The 26,030-nt window shown below is 45.8% G+C and overlaps 1 protein-coding gene across 7 annotated transcripts in view; it reads left to right on the forward strand.

The window, feature by feature from the left end:
* Nucleotides 1-26,030, forward strand: part of Plxna4 (plexin A4) — a 568,362-nt gene that overhangs the window by 114,742 nt on the left and 427,590 nt on the right. The window contains exon 1 of one of the 7 annotated variants that reach the window (XM_027391409.2): nucleotides 1,079-1,208. The exons of the other annotated variants lie outside the window; for them this stretch is intronic. The gene's annotated coding sequence lies outside the window, so the exon portion shown is untranslated. Of the gene's footprint in view, nucleotides 1-1,078; nucleotides 1,209-26,030 lie in introns of those variants that run through there. 7 annotated transcript variants of the gene reach the window in all.

The raw sequence follows: 26,030 nt of genomic DNA on the forward strand, positions 1-26,030 counted from the left end.
CCCAGGGGGTGTCTGAAAGTGTCCACGCTGGGGAGAGCGGGCGAGCCTGCAGCAGTGCAGGGAAGCGCCCCCTGCCCCCTCTGCCGGCCATTCTACCTTGGTCTAGATGTCAGCCGCGAGCTCCTAGCCAGCGAACGAGCTAGAGAGGGAGCGGCGGCGGCGGCAGGGCGGCGGGCCGCGGGCGGCGGGGAGGGGGAGGAGGCGAGGAGAGGGAGGGAGGAAGGGAAGCAGGGAGGGCGGGAGGGAGGAGAGGAGGACCCAGAGAGCGCCAGGCAGCTGGAGTTTTTGCAGCGCTTGGCCGGGCTTCAATGCACAGCAGCAGCGAGCCGCGGCGGCAGCAGGCAGCCCGGGAGCTCCGGCGGCGGCCGAGCCAGCGGTGGCCCCGCTCCCTGCCCCTGCAAACTTTGCGAGCAGCCCGCCCGGGGGGCCGGGGGTGCGCCCAGGAGGCTCGGCTTGGACCACGGCCGCGCTCTTGGCCGCCGCAGCGCCAGCCGCCGCCGTCGCTGCTACCACCGCAGCTCCGCGCCTCCCCGGGGAGCAGCCGGCGGCTCCCGCGGCCCCCAGCCCCGGCCCCTGGGCACTGCCCGGCTAGTCCCCGGGCAGGGGTAGGGGCAACAGCGGCGCGGCCAGCCCTGGGCTGCCAGGGGGTGGCCGCCACTGCCCAGGGAGGCGCGCAGAGGCTCGGAGAGTGCTCCCCGGCGGGTCCCCAACGCACTCGCCGCCGTGCCCGGGCAGCGGCCCGACCCGGCTAGCATGGGCGGCGCAGAGTGACGCCGCCGTGCCCGCTTGGCATCAAGGACATTCAGCCCGCGGGGGTGGGGACGAAGGGGGGCAACCCCGCGTCGCCGCCGCAGCCCCCGAGAGCCACCACTGTCGCTGCTTGGGCTCCGGGGCTGGGTGGAGGAAAGGGGTGCTTGGAATCGATCCACATTTTCTGACCTTTTTGTTGGACACTACGCCCACCTTGGACGCTGCAAGAGGAGCTGTCAAGCCCGGCAGGCTCTGATTTGGCCCCCTCCGTTTTCCTCTGCTGCTCGTGGCTTCCCAGTGCCTCGGTGGAGTATTTGCGTTCGGGGCTGGGGCTGAAGGAGGCAGCCGCACGCGCGCACACGCACACGTTCAGAGGAGGGCGAGAGGCAGCGGTACAGGCACCATCTGCAGTGTCAATGCGGCGCTGGGGCTGAAGGAGGGAAACGCGGCTCTTCCAGGTAAGGAGCCACCGGCCGGGCGCAGGGCCAGCGGGGCAGAGCGGGCGGAGAGGTGTGGGGTCCGGTCCCGGAGTCCTCGCCTGCTCCGAGACAGTCTGCTACACACACACACACACACACACACACACACACACACACACACACACACACACACACGCACATACAGACAGACAGACACACACACAAACACGCGCGCGCGCACACACACACACACATGCATCCACGCATACACTGAGCTCACGCACCTGCCCACGTCCCACCTGGACACCCGCGTAGGTGCAGCGCAGCCGGGAGCAGGGATTTCCCATGTTCCTCTCTTCACCGGACCTAGACTTCTCCTCACCAGGACTTTCAGGGTGGGATTCGGTAAATGACCGACTCTCTTACCCAGTCTGGTAGGATGAGGGAGTGATTTTGCTGTTTCTAGCTCCTTTCATTTCCTAACTGGTTTTTACAAAACAGGAGAAGTCATGGGAGGTCTTAGGAGACCCGCCCAGTGCAATTGCGCCCTTGGCTTTTGGACACTCGGGGATTTTTTTTTTTTTTTAAATAGGAGAAAGACAAATGTTTAAAGGGCAGAGATTTGGAGATTGCGGTGATCAGGCACCTGGGAGGAGGCCACATAAGCAACCGGGGCTGCAGTTCTGTAGGGCGGCGCATATGGAACAGACTCTGTGCGTTTCCCTAGTAAAGGCAGCACACACGCCTTTCCGAAGTGTGGCACTGCTTCCCCGGAATGTGCCGGGATTTCAGGCAGGGAGGGGCTTTAGCATCAAAGCTAGAGGAGGCATCCTTGTCTAGGGAGGATGCTGCGGTCCTTTAAGGAGGATCAAACCTTATTCACGTTGCCAGTCACTGGTAGACAGCAAGCAGACAGGGCTTGGGGGACACAGCTTTGTGGCCTGCCCCTCACTTCCTTATCCTTCTCTGTGCACGCCAGGCAATTTCCCCTTGTGCTTTAGCTAACACCTGTCACATGTCTTTGGGGTATGTGTTTGGGAACACAAACTAGGAGGGAGAATAGAGATGGATTTAGACTTCCAGGGAGAAAGGGCTATGAACACATTGTCATACCCACCCTCTAAGGTATTGAGTCTACTAGTCTCCCTCCCACCCCCCGTCCAGATCCTCTGCGTGCAGAATTGCTTTCCAGAAGCCAATGGTTCAGGCTGTACTTCCCCAGAGCTCCCGTCCCCGCCCCAGTTCCAGAGCCTGCTCATTTTGAAACTTTTCCTAGAATGGATGGGGGGTGGTTGGCGTTCCAAAGGGCCTTTTCCTGGCTCCCCTATTAGAGTCTAAGAGAGACTTCTCTGGGGCCTCAATTATTGCAGGGAGAAGAATAGAAGGTTCACATAAATCGTTATTTTAGGCTTGAATACACATGTAGAAAGTTTCTATGTTTCTATAGCTGTCCCTTTGTGAGTTTTTTGGGGGGGGCATCCTGATTTAAAAAATGGGATATGCTTCTTCCCTCTTTATAAGATCATGTGTTCAGAATGTCCTACAAACCTACCAAAGGGAGAAATATGTTGGGAATCTTCCAGAAGGTGAGGGACAAGGAGCAAACACTCTTGAACAAGGAGGCCTAAGTACAGACACAGGATTTTGACTGCCTTATAAATCCTGAAGATGGGGTTTTCTTTGTACCCTCACCTTTCCTATTTTTCAAACTTTTTTCTGACCCCACCAAGGTCTCTGGCTAGACTTGGGAGATGTGGGGGAGAGCACATGCCCCATGAAGGAAGCTGTATCCCTGAAGTGTATGTTGTGAGCTGTCCTTTGATTGACTGGAAAAGGTAGCTGGAAGAAAGGGAAACAATGAGAACCCAGATCTGGAAGAAACATTCTTTTTAAGAATGGTGGGTGTGTACACATCCAGCTGTACACTCCCGTTCTCAGAGCCATACCAAATGCAGTCAGCTTGTCCAAGCGCAAGTGACAGGGGTGTCTACTTCTGACACCTGGGCTGTGGAAATACATTGGTACATTACAGCCTGAACACACTTGGAGAGTGTGGATCAGGAGGACTCCAATACGCATGCAAACGGCTGTGGCACATGGTTTATAACAAGGAGCCAAGCACAGTGACAATGAGTATCTCCCAGAAAGGCATTCCCTCACAGCACCTGTGAGGGTGGGAAGCTGGGGTGCAGATCTCACCTGTCAACAATCCTTTCCCTGTCTCCCTTCTGTTCTCCTCTTCCCTTTCTCATATATTTGCAGCCTCAGGATCTGTCATTTTAATGCAAAGTCAACTGTCATGCTGGCTATAAGCACTGGAGCTCAAGAGAATCCCCATACTTTCTGCACTTACCATTGGTTTCTAGGAAAAGATAGACAGTAATTAACACTGTGTGTGTGTGTGTTTGTGTGTGTGTGTGTGTGTGTGTGTGTGTGAGAGAGAGAGAGAGAGAGAGAGAGAGAGAGAGAGAGAGAGATCGTTCCTGGCTCTTTTGCCCAGCCCTGGAGTATACCACAATACTGTTCTTCCCTGGGCTTTTAAGTTCTCTGGTCCACACTGGAAGGCACTCGGTTGCATGCACTAGAAAAGGCCCAGACACAAATGGTTCTCTCTGGTCAGCCTTACTGAGGCTAGAAGTTGTTCTGGAAACATTCCTGTGAACAGCAGGCATGGTTCACTCATGATCTGCCCTGCTCTTTCACTAAATCCTACAAATACACACACACACACACACACACACACACACACACACACACACACACACACACACACACACACAGAGTCCCTGAAAATGTTTCAGGGAGGAATTTTTCTCCTAGGCAGCCAATTTGCTCCGGTCTCCTTCCCTGTCTCTATTCTCCTGCTTCAGCTCTGCTCCCTGCAGTCAGGGAAATCGGCATAGCAGAATCTGCCTACACTTGGCCTACAGATCCCTTTAATCACAAGGAGGGCTGCTGGGAATTAAGTGGGGGCTTTTTCGGGTGCTAACATTCCTACCTTGGGGAGAGAGCTCAGGGGGAGGGGTTAGTAACTGCTCTGAGCTCCTAGGTATTGCCAGGCTTTCATAGAAAGAGATTATAGCGAGTATCTCTCCTCCCAGCCAGCTAGGGGGCATTTCTTAGCGGCTCCAGCCCAGTCTCACCAAAGAAGGCACCGTGCAGACAATGCACATTGGAGACCTGTTGGAGTGGCTCTCCAGCTGGCTGTGACGGGGCGGCGGCAATACTGTGAACCTATCGTGATGCTATTTTGGCTTTGATTACGCTGTGACATGTGTGTCACTCTCACCTGGCCTCTTATTTGTGTCCAGTGCTCCCTGACTGGAAACCTGTTCAGGCCCTGGGCTGTTGTGCAGGGTTCGGTTTCTTTCCCTCCACACCCCGTTTCCTCCTCCTTCAAAGCCCCGCCCCTCCCCCTCACTTGTGCTTGCATCCACCAACCCGTTCACCCTCAAATTTGCGGCACTCCACGAAATCAATACAACATGAATTTAATGACAGCTGGATGATTAAGTGTTATTTATATTTAAAAGTGGCATTAAAAAAAAAGACGTTGTGCTAATAAATCAAAGGGCTGTTTGGGAGATGCACATGATTAGGGTAATTGCCCTGGAGGCTCCATTGAGCAATGCTTGGTCCACACAGAGGCCTGCAGACACTGCCACTTTAAAAGCTAGTCCTTACTGTTCCCTCCCCTAAGGCCCACCTGATCCCCTCTGACTGTCCTGACTTACTCCAGGTCTCCCTCCTGTCCTTGCTTCCCAGGCTGCAGATATTCTAGTTATGACAGGAAGGTGGAGCCAGCAAGGAGACAGGAGCAGGTTCTGCCTTGAGTGGAAGGAGGTGGATCTTAAAAGGGAAGGCAGGCAGGGGTCCCGATTTCCCACTGGGGCCCTTGTTCCAGAAGAAGGAGGCTGCTTCTCTACTGGCTGTGAAGCAGATTAGCTTCTAAAAGTCCTGCGTGAGGAACCCTGTCCTATGATCCCGTGGTTTCGGCCTCCCCAGGGAAGCAGCTGTGAGGACATTAGTATTGGCTTTAGCCCTTAGGAAAACACCGGGATGGAAAATAGTACTAATTAATGATGATAGTGGTGCCTGTGTTTATGGAGCACTTCCTTTGATCTCGCATTGTGAACGTTCTAGATGGGGTTGCTTCCTTTATTCTTCATAAGCACCCAAAGAGGCAATGGCTACAGCTGTCCCTACATCCTCCCAAAGGCACTGAGATGAGGGAGGCTACAGACTTTGTCCAAAGTCACATAGCCACCAGGTGGTGGAACCAAGTCTCAGTGCTAAGTAGTCTGACCTGGCTTCTTGTCTTCAAGCTGCTTGCCATGTGAGGGTATAGGTACTCAGCATGCTGCTACCCCCTTGCTAAGTGAGTAGAAGAGTGTGGTGGGAGGTCCTGCTTTCTTCTTTGCATTATCTCTGACCCCAAGCAAACATTTCTATTTGTTGAGCCTCAAATTTCCCCATTAATTAAGAGGATAGAGTCTCATCCTTGGCTGATGGTGGATTGGAAAGTTGCATGGGTCTTTTGAGCAGATCACTCAGCTCTGAAGTTAACTGTTACTTTATTTGGAAATTTCTGTTTTTCTCTGGGAAAAACACAGAAGACATGAATGAAGTCTCTACCTTTGCTTTGGATCTTGGGAAGCTCTAAGGGTCTTGTTCTTTGTAGTGAGTATTCCAAATTGCTGGTATTGTGGAAATGATACTCTCATTGAATGCTCAAAGTAGCCTGTAAGATGGGGTATTGTGGCTTACCATTTTGAGAACTTAGGCTGAGATGACAGTTAAAGATGCCCCAGGCCCAGGTTGCTAAGCAACAGATGGCCAGTTCACTGTCGGGCAAAGATTCATACCATAGTACTGCTCACAGGTGGTGCTCTGTAGTTGTTCTTTCATTCATTCACTAGCTCTCAGGGTCTGAGTTTTAGGATCCAGAGGCAGGGACAATGTCATGTCATACTAGGTGGAGGTTGGTGCCCACAGCCTACACAGGGGAGGGTAAGCCTGCAGCTGTGATGGAATTTGGGATTTAGACTAGAAGAAGAAAAGACTGTGGAGTGGGCACAGGTTGAGTGGAGCCCTGGGAATCACATTATGAAATGAAAAGATAGACAAGGAAGGCCCCAGGAAGCTGGGCATTAGGGTGTGTGTTGTCCCACTTCAAGGCCTGGATTCTCCAGACTCACTCCCTCTGGTCTGCATACTCTCAGGCACAGCATGAGAGAGGCTCTAGTGGTTAGGGTTTTCCCTCTCACTTTCTAAAGAGAAACTTTTATTCCATGCACAATGCAATTTGCTTTTCTTCTACACTGTTCAGTGATGGAAAGTTCTGCTAATGTTGGGGAGGTTAGAAGGGGCATACTTAGAATTTTATCACATCCCCCTTGGTGGGTGGGGAGTAAGCGTAGGGGAGGCAGAAAGGGCTCAGATTTAAACCAACAGGTGCCTGTGTGTTCTGAAGCATCCTAGGAGCCCGGGGCTGTAAGCTGGAATATCCACTCCGCTCCACGGTGCCTTCTCCATGAACCAGGATTCGCAACAGCAAATTGGATTTTAGGATGTTTTGTCACTCCAGCACAAAACACATCACCAGCTAAGAGGATCTTGTCTTCACAGTCAATGTACTGAACCCAGCCTAACACAATCAATTCCCCAGTTCTTACCAGGAAAAGTCTTTCATTATGAAGTGGGAGGAGAGGAACATTGGGAGATGAGGTCACTGAAACTTCAGCTATTACAAGTCTCTTCTGCTCATTGCTGCAGACAAGTGCTTCCCATCTGGCATAACCCATGAAAGTCTTGAAAGAGCCCAACTCGCTTCCCCTGGGCCAGTGAAGAGCCCAGAACCAGAGGGTGAGAAAACTGACCCTTGGGTTTAACCCAGAGGTCAAAAGGAGAGAAAGTAAGCAAAGTAGAACTAGTTGGCTGTTTCTTTTTACACTGGGCTTAGAGGTACCTGGTGGCAGTGGATGCTACGTTTTCTATTGAACCAGCCCATGTGGCATGGCCGCATTGCAGAGGGCAGGAAGTGCATTTCCTCATCTCAGACTTGCTTCTTGAAAGTAACACCAACAAGAGTGCAGAAATCCCCAAAGTCCAGTCTGCAGTTGCGTAAATAGATGTTATGCATACCAAAAGTTACCAAATGCAGTAAGTTTGAGACACTAGGTTAAGTTAAATGAGCTCAGCTAAATGAGTTTCTTGCCGTGGGATTTCTCAGAGACTGTAACATAGGCAGCATGCTCCACTGTGGTATAGCCCTGAATTCCATCAAGAAATAAACACTGTCCTATGTGTGTATATGAATGTCTACATGGTCTGTGCATGTTTTCAAGTCCGTATGCATGTGCAGGTTTGTGTGAGTATGTGGAAACTGGAGGTTCATGCTGAGAGCTTCTCCAGTTGATTGTCATCTTCCATTTTTTGAGACATGGTCTCTCACTGAATCTAGAGCTTGCCAATTTGGCTGGCCTGGATGGCCAGTGAGCCACAGGCCCTTCCTGTTTACAGCACCAGGGCTGGGATCACAGTGCCTGTTGCTATGTCTGGCTCTTTATGTGGGGGCTGGGGATTGAACTCAGGTCCTCACTTGCACTGTGAACACTTTACTGATTGAGTCATTTCTGTAGACCATGTTTTCTATTAACTGAATAATTGCAGCTGAACTTTTATAACCAAGTCCTGAGTTCAGGTGACTATAAAGTTTCCAGGTCCTCAGAATTCTGTCTGTAGACTCAGCATCTGCTGAGCCATCTCCATGCCCTACCCTTCCCTTTGTCCTTCCAAGACAGTAGAACTTCTCAGGCATGAGGACATATTCTTAGAGTCATAAATGATCCCTGTACGTTCTGTTTGCTTGATAACCAGTGGTGGTATAGGAAAAGTAGGCTTTGGATACAGCAAAATCAATCTCAGGTTGGTCATTTACAGAAAAGGGATATTTTAGAGATATCACTTTATGTTTCAATACTACCAATTACAAAATGAAGAGATTGTTCTAGAATGGGGGGTTTGAAAAACATTTAATATAAAGTTGAGCAAGTCCTTGTTCAACTGAAATTTAATATGGAATTCTAGTGCCCAGAAGAAGTATAAATAGTACTGTTCTGGCCAAAGAAGGGGATACCTGGATTTACCCTCTAGCCTGTCTGGCCCTTATGCCTGATCTCATTTGCTGGTGTGACAAGATCTCAGCCTAGCTTCCTCAGATGCTGGCGTGTCATCACTTTATTGAGAGATGGCCAGACCAGGGGCTGAACCTCTGCAGCTCCTCCTACTGTGTCTGATAATAGAACTTTTACAGGAAACTGGCCTTTGCTCTGAAGGAAGAAAGGCAGTAAGAGCTTAAGGACAACAGGGTTGGTATGAGTTGTCACTGGGTCACATTGAGGGGGAATCTGGATGAAGAATGGCTGGAGCTGGAAAGAGGGTTAAGTGATCATTTCTCCTTGACTCCATGAGTCAGTCAGGTTTATTCCCTAATATTTGACTCCTGAGTTTTATTGAATAATAAAATATTAAAAGAAACCACAATATCTGGTGCCTCACCTTGGGTGCCTGTTGGGAGCTGCAGAGTACCGTGCCTAAAAGATGGCGCCGGTTTCTGCCTTCCGCCAGCCCAACGGCGATTGCTTTCAGTGATAAACAACTCCTTATTAGGAGAGAGGCCATGTATCCTTCTAAATCTGCTTGGTGACAACCTATCCTAGCTCGCCACCTGGGCGTAGATGATTGGTAGTTGCTGGATATATTAAGCCCCGCCTTCCTGGGTTCGGGGCCACTTCCTGTAAATCAAGGTTCCCGAATAAACTGTGAGAAGAAGATTCCTTGGTGTTGTGTCGTTCTTGCTGGTCAAGGGTGGACACGACAGGTGCCATATGTAGCAAGTCTTTCTGTGTCCCACCTGCCAACTCCCAAATAATAATACGGAGACTTATTAATTATGAAAGCTCAGTCTTAGCTTAGGCTTGTCCTACTAGCTCTTACAACTAACTTAACCTTTTTGAATGAATCGACATTCTACCACATGGCCTTTACCTCTCTCCCATTCTGTGTGTCTGACTCACTCCATGTCTCCATGGCATCTTTTGCACACCTCCATTCATCTCCTTCTTCCTCTCTCTCTTCCCGGAAGTCCCGCCTATACCTCCTGCCTAGCTATTGGCCATTCAGCTCTTTATTAAGCCAAACAGAAATGTATCTTCACACAGTGTACAGATACTCCACACAGGGTAGGATAGAACAGATCTGGGCAAATGTGTCGTGACCCAGCATGTCTCAGCCTCAGTCCATGAGGCTCTACCTGAGTGGGGGTGTGTGGAACTGGAAGCTTCAAGCAACCCAATGGCGATAAAGACCAAACACAGGTATCTTGTCATCTTTAGAGAATTCTCGGTTCCATGTTGTGGAACTAGAGTCATTTTTTTATTAGCCATCTTTTCTGGTGTCTCTTAACCATCCTGCTAATACTATGAGGTAACCATTTCTCTCTTTGTTCTCCTCTTGCCACTCAACCGCTTTGCTCCTAACCTTCTGTCCTCAATAGTTACTCTCATACCTCTCATCTCCCTGCCCAGGTGCAGGCCTATACAGATGCTTAGGTGCATAGATATGCAAATAAGGAGGCATATTATCCTGAGGCCATGGTAAACAAAAGTATCCCTGCTGACATTAACAATACAATAGTGGTCCTGAGTTTCCTGGCGCCACTGATGTTTATGATGGCCAGAACCTGGGACCAGATATTCGGTCCCCCACACAAATGCATCAACTGGGCCTCCTGACCGCAGCTCTTCAGTGTCTAAACAGCGAGACAGGAAGGAGTTCTCTAATAAAAACCTCCTCAGATTCATAGAGTTGTGGCAGCCTTAGCCAATCACACAGCACACTACCCAGCCCACAGTCCCAACTGAAACCGTGTTAGGAATGAGTGCTGGCATTCCTAGAGCTATGACTACCGTGTTTTGGTTCTTGTCAATGAAATTATTTTATAGCTTATAATGAGCTAATACTGGTAAAATTGTTGAGTTGGTCATAGTAACAAAAAGAAGAGAAAGATACTGGGCGGGTATTAAGATGTTTCCCAGATGTTGGTTGAGCTGTGTTAGCCCCAGGAGAGCCTTCGAGCATAGTATGGGGGCATACCAGGCACTTCTGCTTGTGTGAGCTGATGGTACAGCTGCTGGGATGAGGGGGCAGGAGCAAATGACCTGTCCTCCCTCCTGCTTTTGAGTCCTGTTTGTTGTAAGCTTTGAGGTGTGTTGCAATAAAGGATAGTTCTGCATAAAATGTTTCTTTAAGTTGTTGCTTTTAGCCAGCCCTGTCCTCTCTGTAGTTTACTTATTTATTTATTTCTGGTAACTCTTGCACTTTGAGGCCCCTCTCAGGCCAGTCTGTGCAAAGACCGAATGATCACACTGTGTTTGTGACCTCTCTCTTCTGCATTAGAGGCTGACCCTTCTTCCTTCCCTAGATGCACTTGCTTTTAACTGCTGACTGATGTGAGCAACTCACCAGCACAGTGATGGGGTCTGCAGAGCAGTCTGCCCGAGAGTTCTGTGCTCCACCCCTGCTTGAAAGCGTGTCTTGTGCAATCAGGAACTCCATTCGTTCTTTTCCACGATGACAAAGAAGCTGTTGCCCGGCAGGGGCAGTGATGACAATTGAAATCATGTATAACCTGCTCTCTGTATCCACGGGTTCCACATCTGTGGATTCAACTAACTGTGCATTGAAAATACTAAAAACAATCATATTGCTGCCGTATGTGAACAGATTCTTCTCCTTGTTCTTATTTCCTCGCACAATGCAGCATAATGACCATTTACATAGCATTTCCCTTGTATTAGTGTTATAAGTAATCGAGAGATGATTTAAAGTATACAGGAGGATAGGCCTGTGTTGCATGTATGCAAGAATTGCATCATTGTATATAACAGTCTTGAGTGTCTGCAGAATTTTTTTTTAATCCATGGAGTGTGGTGTTGTCCTGGACCAATTGCTTGCAGTAGCCAAGGGATGACTATATTTCCTGATGTTCTAGATTGAGAGGAACCATTTAATACTTCTTTTATACTCAGGCCAACCCAGAACATTTGCTGAATGTGCAGGATGGGGGGGATAGGGCGCAGCGGGCTCTTCATGTTGATGGCATAGAATCAAAGTATCACTCTCTGTGTGGAACTTACCGTGGGTTAGATGCTGACAGATGGGCAGAGATAGCCAAGTAGTTTACCCAGAGCCTAGTCCATTCATTCAGTGGAATGTCCCCTCCTCATGTCCCAGTTAAAAAAAATGGCATGGTCAAGCAAGTTCTGCAGGTGCCTTCTCCTGTATCCTCTCTGTCTCAAGATGCATAGCAAATGTGTTAAAGGGAGGCCTGTTTATTGTTAACTATATGTTTTACAGTTTATCTGGCAGTGGAATTGCTTTGGGTTGATGTATCTAAGCCTGCTGACATCTCTTGGAGTAAGTGTTCTGTTTGGTAGAAAACAATTTTGGGATGGGGATGTAGTTCAAATGTAGAGTATTTGTTTGTCATGTGCAAAGTCCTGGCTTTGTTCCATAACTAGAAGAGCGGGGGAGAAAGAGTGGGACAATGGCAGCAGCATCTTAGTAGATACTGTCCTTTAATGGGATGCTTTTAAGTTCAAGGTCAGCTTGGAGGGGAACATGTAGGAAGAGGAAACCGCTGTACTGGTAAAGTGAAGACTTGTGGGGTCCAGCTCTCAGAGATTCCACCCACCTCTTGTCCCTGTCAAATGCTTTGGAGGAGCCCAGAAATGACTGAGTTCTTACAGAACTTCTGTGAGCATGGCTATACAGTCTGCAGGCTGGTGCCCATCTTGTGTAGGGATTGTTTTCAGCCATGGGAATGCAGCTCTGGTAGATCATGGACTTGTTTCCAGCAAGTGGTACTTTTTGGTTGCACATCATTGATCAAGGTGGATGTTTGCCAAACATGTGAGCAGTGAGCCATATTCACCTTTTCCATATCCCCCAACCCCAGCTCTTCTTATGGAATAACAGGCCTCAGTGTGGCTGACAAAGAGAAATGTTCTTTATCAAATTAACAAATGGGACTGGCATTACTAAGTCACATCTCTTTAAATTTTGAATAGTTAGAACCAGTTTTCTCCTGAAATGTGTTGGGGAACCTTTGCCACCCTAAAGGGGATGAAGGTTTGTGATTCGACTGTAAATTTGTGGCCTTAACCATGAAATAGTGACCCAGAGGTTGTATTTCCTATAGGAATCATTTAACCACCTGCTATTCATCTTAGAATGGTAAATGGTGTGTGTGTGTGTGTGTGTGTGTGTGTGTGTGTGTGTGTGTGTGTGTGTGTGTGTGTGGCGGGTGTGAACTGAAGTTCCTAGAGATTTTGTAGTTTGACTGGTTAGAACCTCATGATTTCAGAGAGTCAGAACATTGCAGATGAAGAACCAAAACCATCTTGGGTTATCTTTAGTCCTTTCAGTAGATATCTATTGCTCACCACTGTATCTGACTTGACACCCTTTTGACGACCAGGAAAAACATTTAGAATATATTCTTAGTAAACTGTTATCTTCCATTAGTCCCATTGATAGCATCTGAAACCTATAGCAGAATTTTCCCACTTGTTGTACCCATCTGCCCATGGTCTCAGTGTTTGGAATGTGCATTAATTTATGACTGCTTTTTGACAGTGTTCATGACAGTTCATGAAACTGTTTTTCATGGTGGATCGTGTTAACCAAGGCAACACAAATCTGTGTTCTCTAGACCACAATCACTAATATTTCGCTCACTGCAAACTATCTCTGACATCCTTTGGAAGGAGAATTGTGTTTTACATTGACAAGGGGACCATTCTAAGTGGTATTTGGCTTTAGATTACCTAGGGACATCAACTGATAACTTGTTTGCCCAGTTGCTGGGCCTCCAGTACCCTTTGCCTGAGCACCTAGTTCCATTTCAGAGTGAATAACGGTTGCTAACACACACTTACTAACAAAATTCCCCTGAGACCCGTTCATAAAGCATTGCACTGGTGATTCTATCAGCATTAAACTGTTTGGTGACTGAGTTTAGAATTATAGGAATCGGAGAAATAAATTAGCAGTAAATCAAGTCCCAGCTGAGTTCAAACCCAACTGCAGTGAGTTTTAAATTTAAACTATCTAGCTCTGATGAAGCAGTTGTAATTCAAGCACTGGAGCTCTGTTGCTCTTGACTTTGGAGAAGTGTGGCAGCCACCCTTTGATGAAAAAACCCTGACAACAGCTTGTATTGATTCCTAGCCATGTTGGGAAATTGTCACTTCATTTCTTCCATATAAACTGTTTCTCTCTCTCTCTCTCTCTCTCTCTCTCTCTCTCTCTCTCTCTCTCTCTCTCTGCCTGTCTCTCTCTCTCTCTGTCTTTCTCTCTGTCTCTTTCTCTCTCTCAAAGTAGCAATCCTATTTGCAGGGACACAGCAGAGGGTGGGTGGGAGAGGGGCTTAGACCCATGATTTGGGGAGGGGGACTATTAATCATTTCCTCTTTGGCCCTGCCCATGCCAAGTCCTGGGGAAGGGGCCTCTGTGGTTGCTGCAGGTGGTATCTCCTTCTGGGAGATCAGCACAGACAATCAACAAAGAGAACACTCTGAGGAAACAGTGTAGACTGTCATGTTGCAGTTGTCAATTGTGGTATAATAAGAAGTCATTTATGTAAGTTATAGGGTCCCCCGACTGGAGCTTTTCAGAAATGTGGCTACAGCTTCTCCAGACCGATTTTTTTCTCTCCTGCAAAATAATCCTGTGGTTTTCATTTTCAGAGCAATTGAAGAAGAATTATGTGCTGGTCAGGGAATAGAGAGGCCTAGCTTCTAATCCCAAGTCTGCTGCGTACTCTCCAGTTAGTTCTGTCTGGGCGATGCCTCTATTTCTCTTTCTTTAAAGCCAGGAATAAGCCTTTCTGTCCCCCACCTACAGCCCAGGAGGATGAATATGGTCATACATATTAAAGGTCTGGCTTCAGAAAGCAGGGTCTATTTATACACAAGGTCAAAGAAAATCAAGAAAGAGAGTGATGGAACTAGGCTTCTCACCATGGCTCCTTTAGCAAGTCCTAGGCTTGCTGGTCTGGTAAAGAGCTATAAGGGATTTAAGCCCTTTGCCCAGGGTGAGAAAGAACAGTGCAACTGGAGACAGCAGGAGAAAGTGGACTGGGATGCTTAACACCAGAAAGGGGGTTCTGGGCAGGGTGTGTGGGAGAGTTGTGTTCCAATTTTGGTCATTGTAGATTGAGGGGGGGGCATTGGAGAAGGAAGGGGACAAGATTTATCTATGTTCCCACTGTGCTCCCTCCATCCAAATATACTTAGATATTTTAGCTAGAGAATTTTGTTGTTATGGTATAGGAAATTTTTACCAACTATTCTGTCAGCCATTCATTCAACTCATATCAGTTGAATACCTACCACATTGCCAGAAACTGTGGAAGGATTGGTTTGCACAGGAAAGGGCCTTTTTCCTGTCTCTAGGGCACAGTGTATTCTGCATATAGCATGGTGTGAATAGAATCTAAATGAAATGTGGTAAGGGTGGGGGCATGATGAGATCATACGTGGGCATGTGTCCAAATATGAGAAGGACATAGAGATGACCCTTGGCAGGAAGAGATGCTAAATGGAGTTTGAAGGGTTAGTAAGGACAGTGAATACACAAAGAGGCTTGAGGTGGAGGAAACGGCATAGGTAGGCATGGAGCGGGTATGAGAGCAAAGTCCTGGGCTCATCTGAAATAGTTCAAGGCCAAGTAAGAAGAGGTGGGTAGCAGCCAAGAACAGCATCAGTGCTCCAGAGAGGATTTTACCCTGTAGGTTGAGCTTTGGGTTATTCCAAGGAGGAGAGTCAATCTGATAAGATTCTTCTGTAAATGGTCTCAATGGGGAGCATGTAGAGACCAGTTGGAAGTAAGGTCACTCTAGCAACTCAGGGAATACCTGAGCAGGGGCTGAACAAAGTCAATGGGAAAAGTGGGGAAGAAAAGGCTTTGGGAGGTATGTAGGAGTTAAAGTTAATGGTGGTAGCTATGGTGGTAAAGGTGTTGGGTACAAGGGAAGGGGGGTCGGGGATCCCTTATAGGTGTCTAACTTGAGCAGCTGGTGGCAAGTGAGATCCTTAGTAAAGTGGAGTTTTCTAGATAGAGATGAGGCTGGAGTATAGGTTGGGAGAGCAGTAATGCTTTCCTATTGGGATATAGTGAACTGAGGGATGTAGGGAGTCAGGGCGGAGGTGTCCAGAGACCAGTGGCTTGGGCTTCCTCTACTTGCCCATGCTGTTTTAACCTATGAGACTGTGGACTTAAGAGCTCACTTTGGGATCTGGCAGTAGCTTGGTAAATAAGGAAGATTTTCACATTTTTTCAAGTGATTCATGTTTTGAATTAAACATGCTGTCTTGAACAATTTACTTGAGGTGTTTCTAGCAGCACTCCAGGCATCTACCTAGTATTAGAAGAGCCCCACTATTTTGCAGTGGGAAAAAGCGACAGTCCTGGGAGGTTGAGTGGTACTCACACTATTAAAGGACAAACTGGACAAAAAGGTGGCTTTGTTCTGCTCATCTTCTTGTTCTGTTTCTTGGTGCATATCCCTCTCTCCATTTTAGCAAGTCTCCATTCAGAATAGGGTGGTCTAGTGAAGAGTCTCATCAACCTAAGAAATGACAAGGAGAGGTTGACCTTGCCCCTCAGGAAGTTGTTTACTTAGTCCAACATCCTGGGTGATAGTGAGGCATGACGAAAAAAGACCTAGAAAATTAGGGGGGCACATGGAGAGGAAGAAGCTCCTCATCCTGGGGTCTACTTTGCCTTTCCTAATGAGAGTCAAGACACTTGAACACAACCAATAAATCCAGAATTGCCTACAGGGATAATGTGTGTATTCCTAAAGACATCTCGAACAAGAACGTTAAAAACAACAGGCTGCACTTATTTAGGTTCAGAACATTTGTGTTCTTGAGCTTAGCTGTGCCAACAGTCCACTCTCATCTCCAAATTAAAATGATGCTCTTTGTAAAACCATGTATGATTTCATTTACAAAAGCAAATTCTTTAATGTTGGAAAAGGAACTAAACCAGTTCATATATTTTAACTTAACTTTGAAGTTGGGCTTTATATCTTGTAAATTATGTAAGAATATAATATAGAAAGCCACAAAATTATATACATACATACATATATACATACATACATACATACATACATACATACATACATACATACATACTGCCATGGTGAGGGCAACTGTGCTGGCTAATTTTATGTCTACTTGACACAGGCTAGAGTCATCAGAGAAGGGAACCCTAATTGAGGAAATGCCTTCATAAGATTGGACTGTAAGCAAGCCTGTAGATCATTTTTTAATTAGTTATTGATGTAGGTGGTTCCATCCCTGGGCTGGTGGGTCTGTGTTCTATAAGAAAGAAGACTGAGCAAGCCATAGGAGCAAGCCAGCAAGCAGCATCCCTCCATGGCCTCTGCATCAGTTCCTGCCTCCCGATTCTTGCCTTGCTTGAGTTCTTGTCCTGACTTCCTTTGATGTTGATTAGTGATGTGGAAGTGTAAGCCAAATAAGCCCTTTCCTCTCATCATAGCAATGGTAGCCCTAACTAAGACAATGACTAATTGACTTCTTTTGTGAACTTGCATGACTTAGTTTATCTTCCCTGTTTCTTAATCATCTTGCTCACTCTCTAAGATTCAGACTCACCTTAACAAACTCACTAACTTTGTTTCACTCTGGCCTGCCCTAAAGTTCCTTTCAACAGGTAGTCTGTGACCAAGCTTTACCCAAACAGAGGTCTCTTAAATGGGGGAGAGGCACTTCAAACTGCTGGTAGCAGGGTTGGGTTGCATATCATCTGAGCCACTACTAAGAGTAGGAGCCTGTCTCCGTAATCAGGGTGCCAGGATATATCTGTCTTGATCCAGAGTGGTAAAGAAAATCTTATTATTCAAATGTCTTTTAGGCAAGGCAGTTCCAATCTAGGGAGCTCCCTGTGTGCTCATACTTTTTCTTTATACAGGCATGTTGAGGGCATTTGAATTAATGTACCAAGCAGAGCTTAGCATTTAGTAGGTATTAAAGCAGTGTTTGGTGCTTGTCTTTGCAACATGTTGGAAAATAGGCTAACATATCTATGCCATATGCTTAGCATTCTATAGGAAGGCTTTGTTGTCCCTATTCACTACAAGAGATGTAGACTGGGCTGGTAGAGAATCTCATTTGTGCCCATTCTGAGGGTTCAGCATAGGAACTGGAGAGAACTGGCCATTTGCTTTGAGCAGTTAGAAGAAGTATATTCAACTCCTTGAAGTCCACGCAGACGCTTTGAGCACCCTGTGCCTCCGTGGAAAGTGATCAGTCTTAGGTGAGGATTGGAGGGCTCAGGGCAGGATGCCTGACTAACACAACCTCGGTTCTGACCCATTCTTTTGAGCCAGGGCTTCCAAGAGTTCAGCCCAGAGGCTGCCTGTAGCTTTAGAATTCCCAGTGCAGTTCCAGGGGAGATGGCACAAGTGCTTTCTGCTGGATTGTTTCTGGGTATCTCAGTTGATGATAACATGGTTGATCTATGGGCTTCCTCACAGAATGGAGCTAGAACAGGAGTGAGGTGGTGCACAGGCAATGTTTTGGGGCACTCCCCTTTCAATAGGTCTACAGAAGCAGCAGGATTCCTGTTCATCTCTATATCCAGTTTTGTGCATATTCTCAGTAGTAGTGTGGCTGCATTTCCATTCTCAGAAGAGTCAGTGGCTTCCCTGTTTATCTGGTAGTGCACTCTTTCCTTTCTAGGGGGCAGAGAGCATGGCTGGAGACCCTGGGAGGGGAAGTAACCTAACCACAGTGCTTCTGTCAGGGTGAAAGGAGAGCTGTGGACACACCCAGCTCTCCCGGCTGTGTTCCCTACACGTGTCTATACCACCTTGCTGTGGTGCCTCTAGAACTAGGGATCTGAGTTCTAGCTGTGGATCTCTCCAGGTCTGTGACAAAGGTGTGGATCCCCACTGCCTTCTCATTGACCAATGTGCTTTGGTGATAGACAGCTGAAGAGAGGGGCAACCAGTCATCTGAAAAGACTCAAGAAAAAGAGGCATTACATGCTTGAGATTCAACATGCCAACCATGTACATAGTGACCAATTGGATGGAGACTCCAGGCTGATGGTGAGCCCCAGCCTGTGTGTTGGGTGGAAGTGGAGAGAGCAAGTTTTGCTAATCACAGTCCTCTTTGCCTTGACTTCTGTTCATTCCATTCCCCTTCATTCCTCCTTCTAGGGCTTAAGCAAGACTGGCCTTTCTTGGCAAATACTTAGAAACAGACTCATTAAATAATTTGTATAAACTGTGTTTATGTTACTGGCTGTCATTATCCAGTGAAATACTATTTTATTTGCATTAGGATTTACAGTGATGTAATCGCTCTCAGTTTTAATTTGATGAGGCCTGGGTTGGTGTGTTTAAGAGAGCCAGAGTAAAAGTCTAAGACATATCACAAGGCCAAATATAGAAAACGAAGTCTGCAGCTGTCAAATAAAATTTCCCCAGCACATATTGTTTTGAAAGAATGGCATTTTCACCTAATACTTCTATTTGCAAACTTTCAAATATTGCCAGGCATGGAAGAGACTTTAAACTGGCTAACCAAGTTTTTGAATGCTCTTACACTTCAACCATTTCCTGGGTCCAGGCATTTTTATGTGGCAGCCATAGCTTACTTAGAGACTCTGAAATGTCAGGCTGCCAAGAGTTTCCTGGTAAATTGCAATTTATTGACTTTATTTTGGGTATTTCCATTTACTTAATTGCACATTTCTTGAGAGCAACTATCTTCTTACACACATTTAAAATTCCCTCTGGACCCAACATAATGCTTGATTTTCTCCTTTCTCTCCACATACTCACCAGGTTTTCTGATCTTCAGAAGAGAAGTAGTTCTTTTTGTTTGTTTGTTTGTTTTGTTTTTGCCTTTAAAAATATACTTTTTAAGGTGGGAAGTTATGTTGTAGCTCAGTTGGCCTTGAAATCCTATTGAACCTCCTGCCTCAACCTCCCGAGTTGCTGGGATTATAAACGTGTGCTACCTACCACACCTGGCTAAAAAGTGGGGTGTTTGAGTGTCCAGATGGTGGAGGGCATTAGGTATCGGGAAACAAAATGAGTATTCAGGAAATGGAAGCAGTTTCGTGTGTGTGTGTGTGTGTGTGGGGGGGGGGGGATCTGCATGCGGAGATGGCTGTGTGTTAGTGTATTTATTCTATTTAGTCATCATTACTTCCCAGTGGATGGTAAATGGCATCTAGTGAGTTGGAGCTTGATCACTACCTTACCATATCTCATGGGAGGCACAAGGGGCTGTTAATTCTTCCTTTCCAGCATGAAAACACCACCAAATTGGGCTGATTTCCTGTTGTCTTGGGCTGGAAAATTCTGAGCTTTTATAAATATTTTTGTAAAGTGGGAAATATAACATGGTTATAAAAGTCCAGGAAATAGAGATCTTTCTTTGAGGGCACAAGCAATTGCCCTTGGCAGCTGCTTACCTATTTTCATGCCTTCCCTTCCTCACCATTTTTATCTTCTGTGAAGAAAATATCAAATAGCAGACTTTTGCCAACTCACTTCCTATCTGTCTTGTCTGAGTCAAACATCCTGTCGGGGTTGGCAAGTTGGGAGCCTTTGCAGGGGATGATGGGAACATTCCTATAGTGGTAGTGGTTAGGTAGACTCTTTCTTTTATTGCCCCTCTGTGTTGACTAGTTAGGGGTGACTCTGCCTCTGATTGGACAGTCACAATGTGCAGCAGGTGAGCACAGCAAAGGTCCCGGTCAAAGTCACATGCATAGCAGGCTGCTGGTCAGAGGCTGTAGGAATTGGGAGTGGCTCCGTCTACCTTCATTTTGAGTATGTTTTACATGATCTTCTGCAGTCTGGTATTTTTTACCCCCCCTCCCCCCCCCCCCCGTGTGTTGTGTGTGTGTGTGTGTGTGTGTGTGTGTGTGTGTGTTTGCTTGAAATTTAAAATCTGAACTTATTTTTATCACATTTAATTTGGGGTGGAGGGACCATTTTTTGACAGATTGCTTCAAACTGTGGGTCCTCGCCATCACTGGGCTGAGCCTTACTGTAATACCATATGACTGCTCTTGTATTATCTTATTTGACCTTCCCAAGTCTTGCAATCTGTCATCTGCAAGTTTGATAAATGTGATTCTCAGTCTTCATTCAAATTACTGATAAAAAAAAAAAAAAAAAAAAAAAAAAAAAAAAAAAAAAAAACGTGAAAGAGCCTAGCACCAAGGACAGAGCCCCTTGCCCAGACATTTCCTGGAGAGCATCCATTCTGAGTTTGACAAATTACCACTGAGCTACCTTCTCTGGGTCTGGGAAACAGTGGAGTGCCAAGGACCAGCATAGACTCTGGAGGCAGACAGGCCCACCGGTGCGAAATGACTTCCGTCAACACCACTGTAGGACCGGGATTGTTTTCAGTAATAACGGGTAAGTGACAGCTGTAGGCCTCCTTATGTCTGGACTATCACTTAAATAAGTTTAGAACTCACTTGGTCCTCTCTTGCCAGCCTTCGCTAGTCATCAGGCCCACCCCACTCTTACAGGTGAGGGAGGACCTGCTGTCTGTCTGTCCCAATTAGTCTAGTAGGAGACAGATTGTTAAGGTAGCAAGAACCTCCATCCCTGTCCCCCAACACACACAGAGGGCACATAGGACATGCAGGTGGCAGAGACCCCTTCTTTGGGCCCTGGAATGGGGCAAAAATCTTTTCTGTATCATCTGTAGATGAGAGAGTTTGCAATGCACTGATCTGGCGACTCCAGTGACATTGTCTGAGGCAGAGGCGCAACGATACTTTGGATGTAGTTTCCATCCACTTCCCAGTGCCGTGATTCTCAACCTTCCTAATTCTGTGGCCCTTTAACACAGTTCCTCATGCTGTGGCAACCCTCCAACCATAAAATTATTTTCATTGCTACTTCATAACTGTAATTTTGGTACTGTTATGAATTGTAGTGGAAGGGCCATTTATGACCCACAGGTTGAGAGCCACTGTTCTAGCGGTATCTGTGGGCAGACTGCGCTGAAGGCCAGAACTCAGACAGAATGGGAGCCCTAGATAAGAATAGAGCCACAAAGGCTCTGAGCTTGCCAGACACTTATGCCCAAAGGGCAAAGATTCCTGGAACCTGCTTCTAACCAATCATCTGTCTTTGACATCACTTTTCAATGAAAACTTCTTCCCAGCATCCCTCATGTTCATTAACAAACCCAGTAATTCGTGCAGAGACGTGTGGTTGGAACGCTAAGTGTAGGCTCTGAGGGAGGCTTTCCACCCCCACTTGCCAGCTCTGTGTGTGCCTGTCTGATCACAGCGCTCCAGATGCCTGTGAGTTAAAGTGGAGAGCCAGAATAGCCGAAAGCACATTGGTTCTCCTTACTCTGGGTTTCACTAGCCACAGTTTCTGTTACTTACAGTCAACTACGAGCCAAATATACTAAATGGAAACTTCCAGAAATTTGTAAGTTTAAAATCATGCATCGTTGTGAGTAGCATGATGTCATCCCATGCCCTCGGGTTAGCGTCTCCTAGGACACCAGCGATCTCTTTGTGTATTGCATCCACACTGTATATATTACCTGTCCGTTACTCAGGACTGTCTTATTAGGGTTTTCATGCTACTGTAGTGCTTTTGTTCAGACACTCTGTAAGTAGTAGTCTACAGCTGTTTCACAGGGCCTACATCATTCAACTTCATATCATCTCATCACATAGGGATTACACAATCACAAGTAGAGTGAGTCACTGTGATTGGATATTGAGGGAGGGAGAGAGAGAGGTTTCTACATTTATACTATATTTCTTACAGTAGATTGTTATGTTTGTTGTATTTTATTATTACTTAGTTGTTGGTAATCATTTATTATACCTAATTTTTAAATTAAAGTTCATTGTGGGCATGTTTGTACATATAGGAATAAACAGTATATATGGTGTTCAGCACTATACACATAGGAATAAATAGTATATATAGTAGTCAGCACTATCAATAGTTTTAGGCACCCAGTATCATTTATGAATAAGAGGCAGACTAATGTAATTTACAGATATGTTAGCTTATTTGGCTGTGTTCTTGAGTACATTACTTACCTCCTCCGCTATTCATTTTCTTTATCACTAAAAGGTTAAATAATACATTAAAGACTGCCGTGACAATTAAATGACACACACGGGAACTAGCTTGTGTACTGTTTGACATACATTAATTGTTCGATTTGTAGAAGCATCTCCTATGTTGTGGAAAGTTAGTCCCTGTTCTCCAGACCTAAAACTTGTTAGTTCTGCTTCTTGCTTCTCTGAACTGGACCACAACACTTGAATCCTCTTGGTTTATAGTCACAACTCACAACTGTTTTTATGCGGGACTTTGACAATCCCTGTGGTCCTGTGGTCCTATGGCCACTAGGATGAGCAAGTGACTCCCTCCCTTCCTCCCTCCCTCCCTCCCACCCTCCCTCCCTCCCTCCCTCTCTTCTCTCTCTGATTATAGCCTCTTAAAAAGGGACTTCAAATATTTATAGGGATGCCTTCATTTTTGGAAGACTCAAAGATTCTAGATTCAGCAGCCATGTTTACACAATCAATCTGGGCTAAGTTTGGCTGTTTATTTTGCCAGTACCAGATTGCAAATGTACTTTATTTTTATAGAATTTGCAAAGGTGATATAAATAATGCTCCCCCAGACCATAGCTATGCTTACTGGCTTTTTTTTTTTTTAAATTCTGGTTTTCTACCCAGGACTGTAACTGTGGTTTTAGGAGAGAAAATGCAGGAGATTCTTGGCAGTGGTGAACCACTACTAAGTACTAACTGTGTGGATACTGTGCCAAGCATCGCAGGACATGATCTGCTAATGTTTGCCTGCAATGAGTCCCTAGACTGAGATGGTTCACTGGAGACTAGAGAGGTGTGTTCAGTGTGTGTGGCATCTACAGACTTGAATATGCTCAATTGTATCCAACAGGGAGAGTTATGAAAACACCCTATTTCTACTGTGTTCAGCCCCAGGCCCTGATTTCCTGCCAAGGCAACCTTAGACCACATAGCAAGGGCCTCTGAGATTTTCTTGTATGGTTTTCACAGCACATGGCTATCTATCCAATCAGAATCCATTGCCCCGAGGCATCCTGGTTGTCAAAGAATGTTCAGTTCAGTTCTCCTGGGCTCTGAAAACAGTGACATCTCTTCATGATGACACACTCTTCAGCTTGGGGCATTGCACTATTCCCAGATACACTCTTCCTGGGACAAGAAGGAACCATGAGCTGACTATGGAGAAGGATGGGAACAAAGGCTTGTGTGTGTGTGTGTGTGTGTGTGTGTGTGTGTGTATTTTGAAGACGATGGGGTGTCTACCAACAGTTTAGCCAGATCTGAACAGGACAGTTTCCACTGCAGAGCATACCATACAGGAGAATTATCACTTCTGTTCTGTCCTCCAATGAAAAGGAGGAATCTCTGGTACATATTTCTCACTGTAACCCCACCCCAGGGTTCTTGACACAGCTGTCCTTTATTCTTCATCACGTCTACAGTGATGACAGAAGAGCCCATGGCCCAGATAGTCTGTGTCATTGCTGGAGTATGTGTCCTGACATTTTTGGTTTGAAAATAGTCATCATTTCCATATCTGTGTCTGTATCTCTAATCTGTCACTGTCCAAATAGTTAACCTTGAACAAAATTGAGAAGTTACATTTTGCTGTAGGCACACCATTGAATCTCTCCTTGGCATCTCTCCTTTCTTTAGACAGGGTATCTAATACTCTATACTGTAGTTTATTTATTTCACTTACTTATTTTTTAGATTCCTATCTCTGCCTCACTCTGTAGACTAGACTGGACTTGAACTCACAGAGAGTTTCTCCTGCCTCCTATACTATAGTTCATGCCCCAGAGGTGAGAAAGACATTTTTACATGCTCTATTGAGCAGTCTTACATCAGCTTACACAGGAAGCTGTTTCCTCTCTCTTCTGTTACAATGAAGTCTACTTACCATGTCCTGACTGACCAGAAGGGACAGAATTCCTTAAATTTTGCTAAACATCTAGGTAAGCTGGTGAAGACCTGGATATCACAACCTCCTTTCCTTTTTGTGCCCTCTACAGTATCTCCTGATCTTGGGGGACATAGACGTGATAGAAAATGCTCACTGAGATAGGGCTTCTTAAACATTTTTATTCATGACTCCTGTTGCCTGACAAATTCTTAAACAGTTCTAAGTTTATAGATTTATGAAAAAGGTTTTTAATGCAAACATTTTGCAATCATAAATCATAAAGAATTTATTTCAAATAACTATTTGGCAATTATATATTGTTTTACCATTTATTGAAGATGGAAGTAAATTTGCATACTAGTAAGGTGGACACACTTGTTTGTCTTTACATAAAGAGTTAAACCTTGGCTGAATATTTGATCCTGGTAGACACAGAGCATTCTCAGGAGTTTCTAGAGTTTATCAGTATTTTGATTTTTAATGGTCAATGCAAATAATGCCAGTTGATACAGATACACAGTGCAGACTGTCAGAGTATGGCTAGGTCCATTTTTGAGATTGTTGGAAGTTCTGTCCTAATCTGCAGCCAAAATTCATTTAATCATCTTTTCTCTTTAAAAAAAAAAGAAACTTAAACTGGCAACTCAAACAGCGAATTTTAAAAATATTTATTTTTATTTATGTGTATGAGTGTTTGTGTATGTGTCATGTGCTTGACTGGAGCCCACAAAGGCCAGAGGTGGGTGGGCACTGGGTCCTCTGCAAGTGGAACAAAATGGGGGTTAGGACTAAACTCTTGTTTTCTGCAAGAGCAGCAAGTGCTCCTAACCATTGAATCCTCTCCCCCATGCTGCAACAGCAAGGTTTTAAAAACCTGTATAGATTATTTAAAATATTATTTCTTTATTTGAGATTAGAAAATAATTACATCACTTTTCCCTTCCCCTTCCCCCCCTTAACCAGCAGTTCTCAGCTGGTGGGTCAAGACTTTCACAGCGGTTTCATAGCAGCCTGCATATCACATATTTACATCATGATTCATAGTAGTAGAAAAATTAGTTATGAAATAGCAATGAAAATAATTTTATGGTTGGGGTCATCACAACATGAGGAACTGTATTAAAGGATTGCAGCGTTAGGAAGGCCGAGAACAACTGCCCTAAACGCTTTGTTATATACCGCCTTGCTCTTAAAAAAGTAATTCTCACATGCTGAGGGGTGATGGCAGGAAAATTATAAAAGTCTATTTTCTTCATCAAATTGTCATGTTTTTACGAGAGCAAAAATGTTGTGTGCAAGATACAAACAGTGCAGTTCGCCATGCACAGGAGTCTTGAACCTGAGCTGAGATGCTTCAAGTAGGTGCTCATTGTTGCTTGGCGGGACAGCATGCCCAGGGTGAGGTTTATTTGCTGTGTGTTCAGACCCAGCGCTGCAGTGAAGCTGTGTGCTGTAACACAGGGAGCACTGCCCAGCACACCTCGGATTCATTACATGCTTGATTTTGAATTAATTTTTGGTTGTTATGCTTCGGGAAACCTTTTACTGCTGCCAAGGTTTTCTCCACCTCCACAGTCAATTATGTGGTGACCCACAGTTTAAGAAGCTGGGAGGCAGGAGTAGGTTGTTGAAAAAACATAGTGCTTGACCCAAAGAAGCAACATGCCAATGTGGCACTTTTGAGGATGTTGACTGGTACAGGGGGACATTGCTAGAACTTTTGGAACTTGACAGGGAAGCACTGT

The sequence above is a fragment of the Cricetulus griseus genome, assembly GCF_003668045.3.
Source record: "Cricetulus griseus strain 17A/GY chromosome 1 unlocalized genomic scaffold, alternate assembly CriGri-PICRH-1.0 chr1_0, whole genome shotgun sequence".
NCBI classification, from domain to species: Eukaryota; Metazoa; Chordata; class Mammalia; order Rodentia; family Cricetidae; genus Cricetulus; species Cricetulus griseus.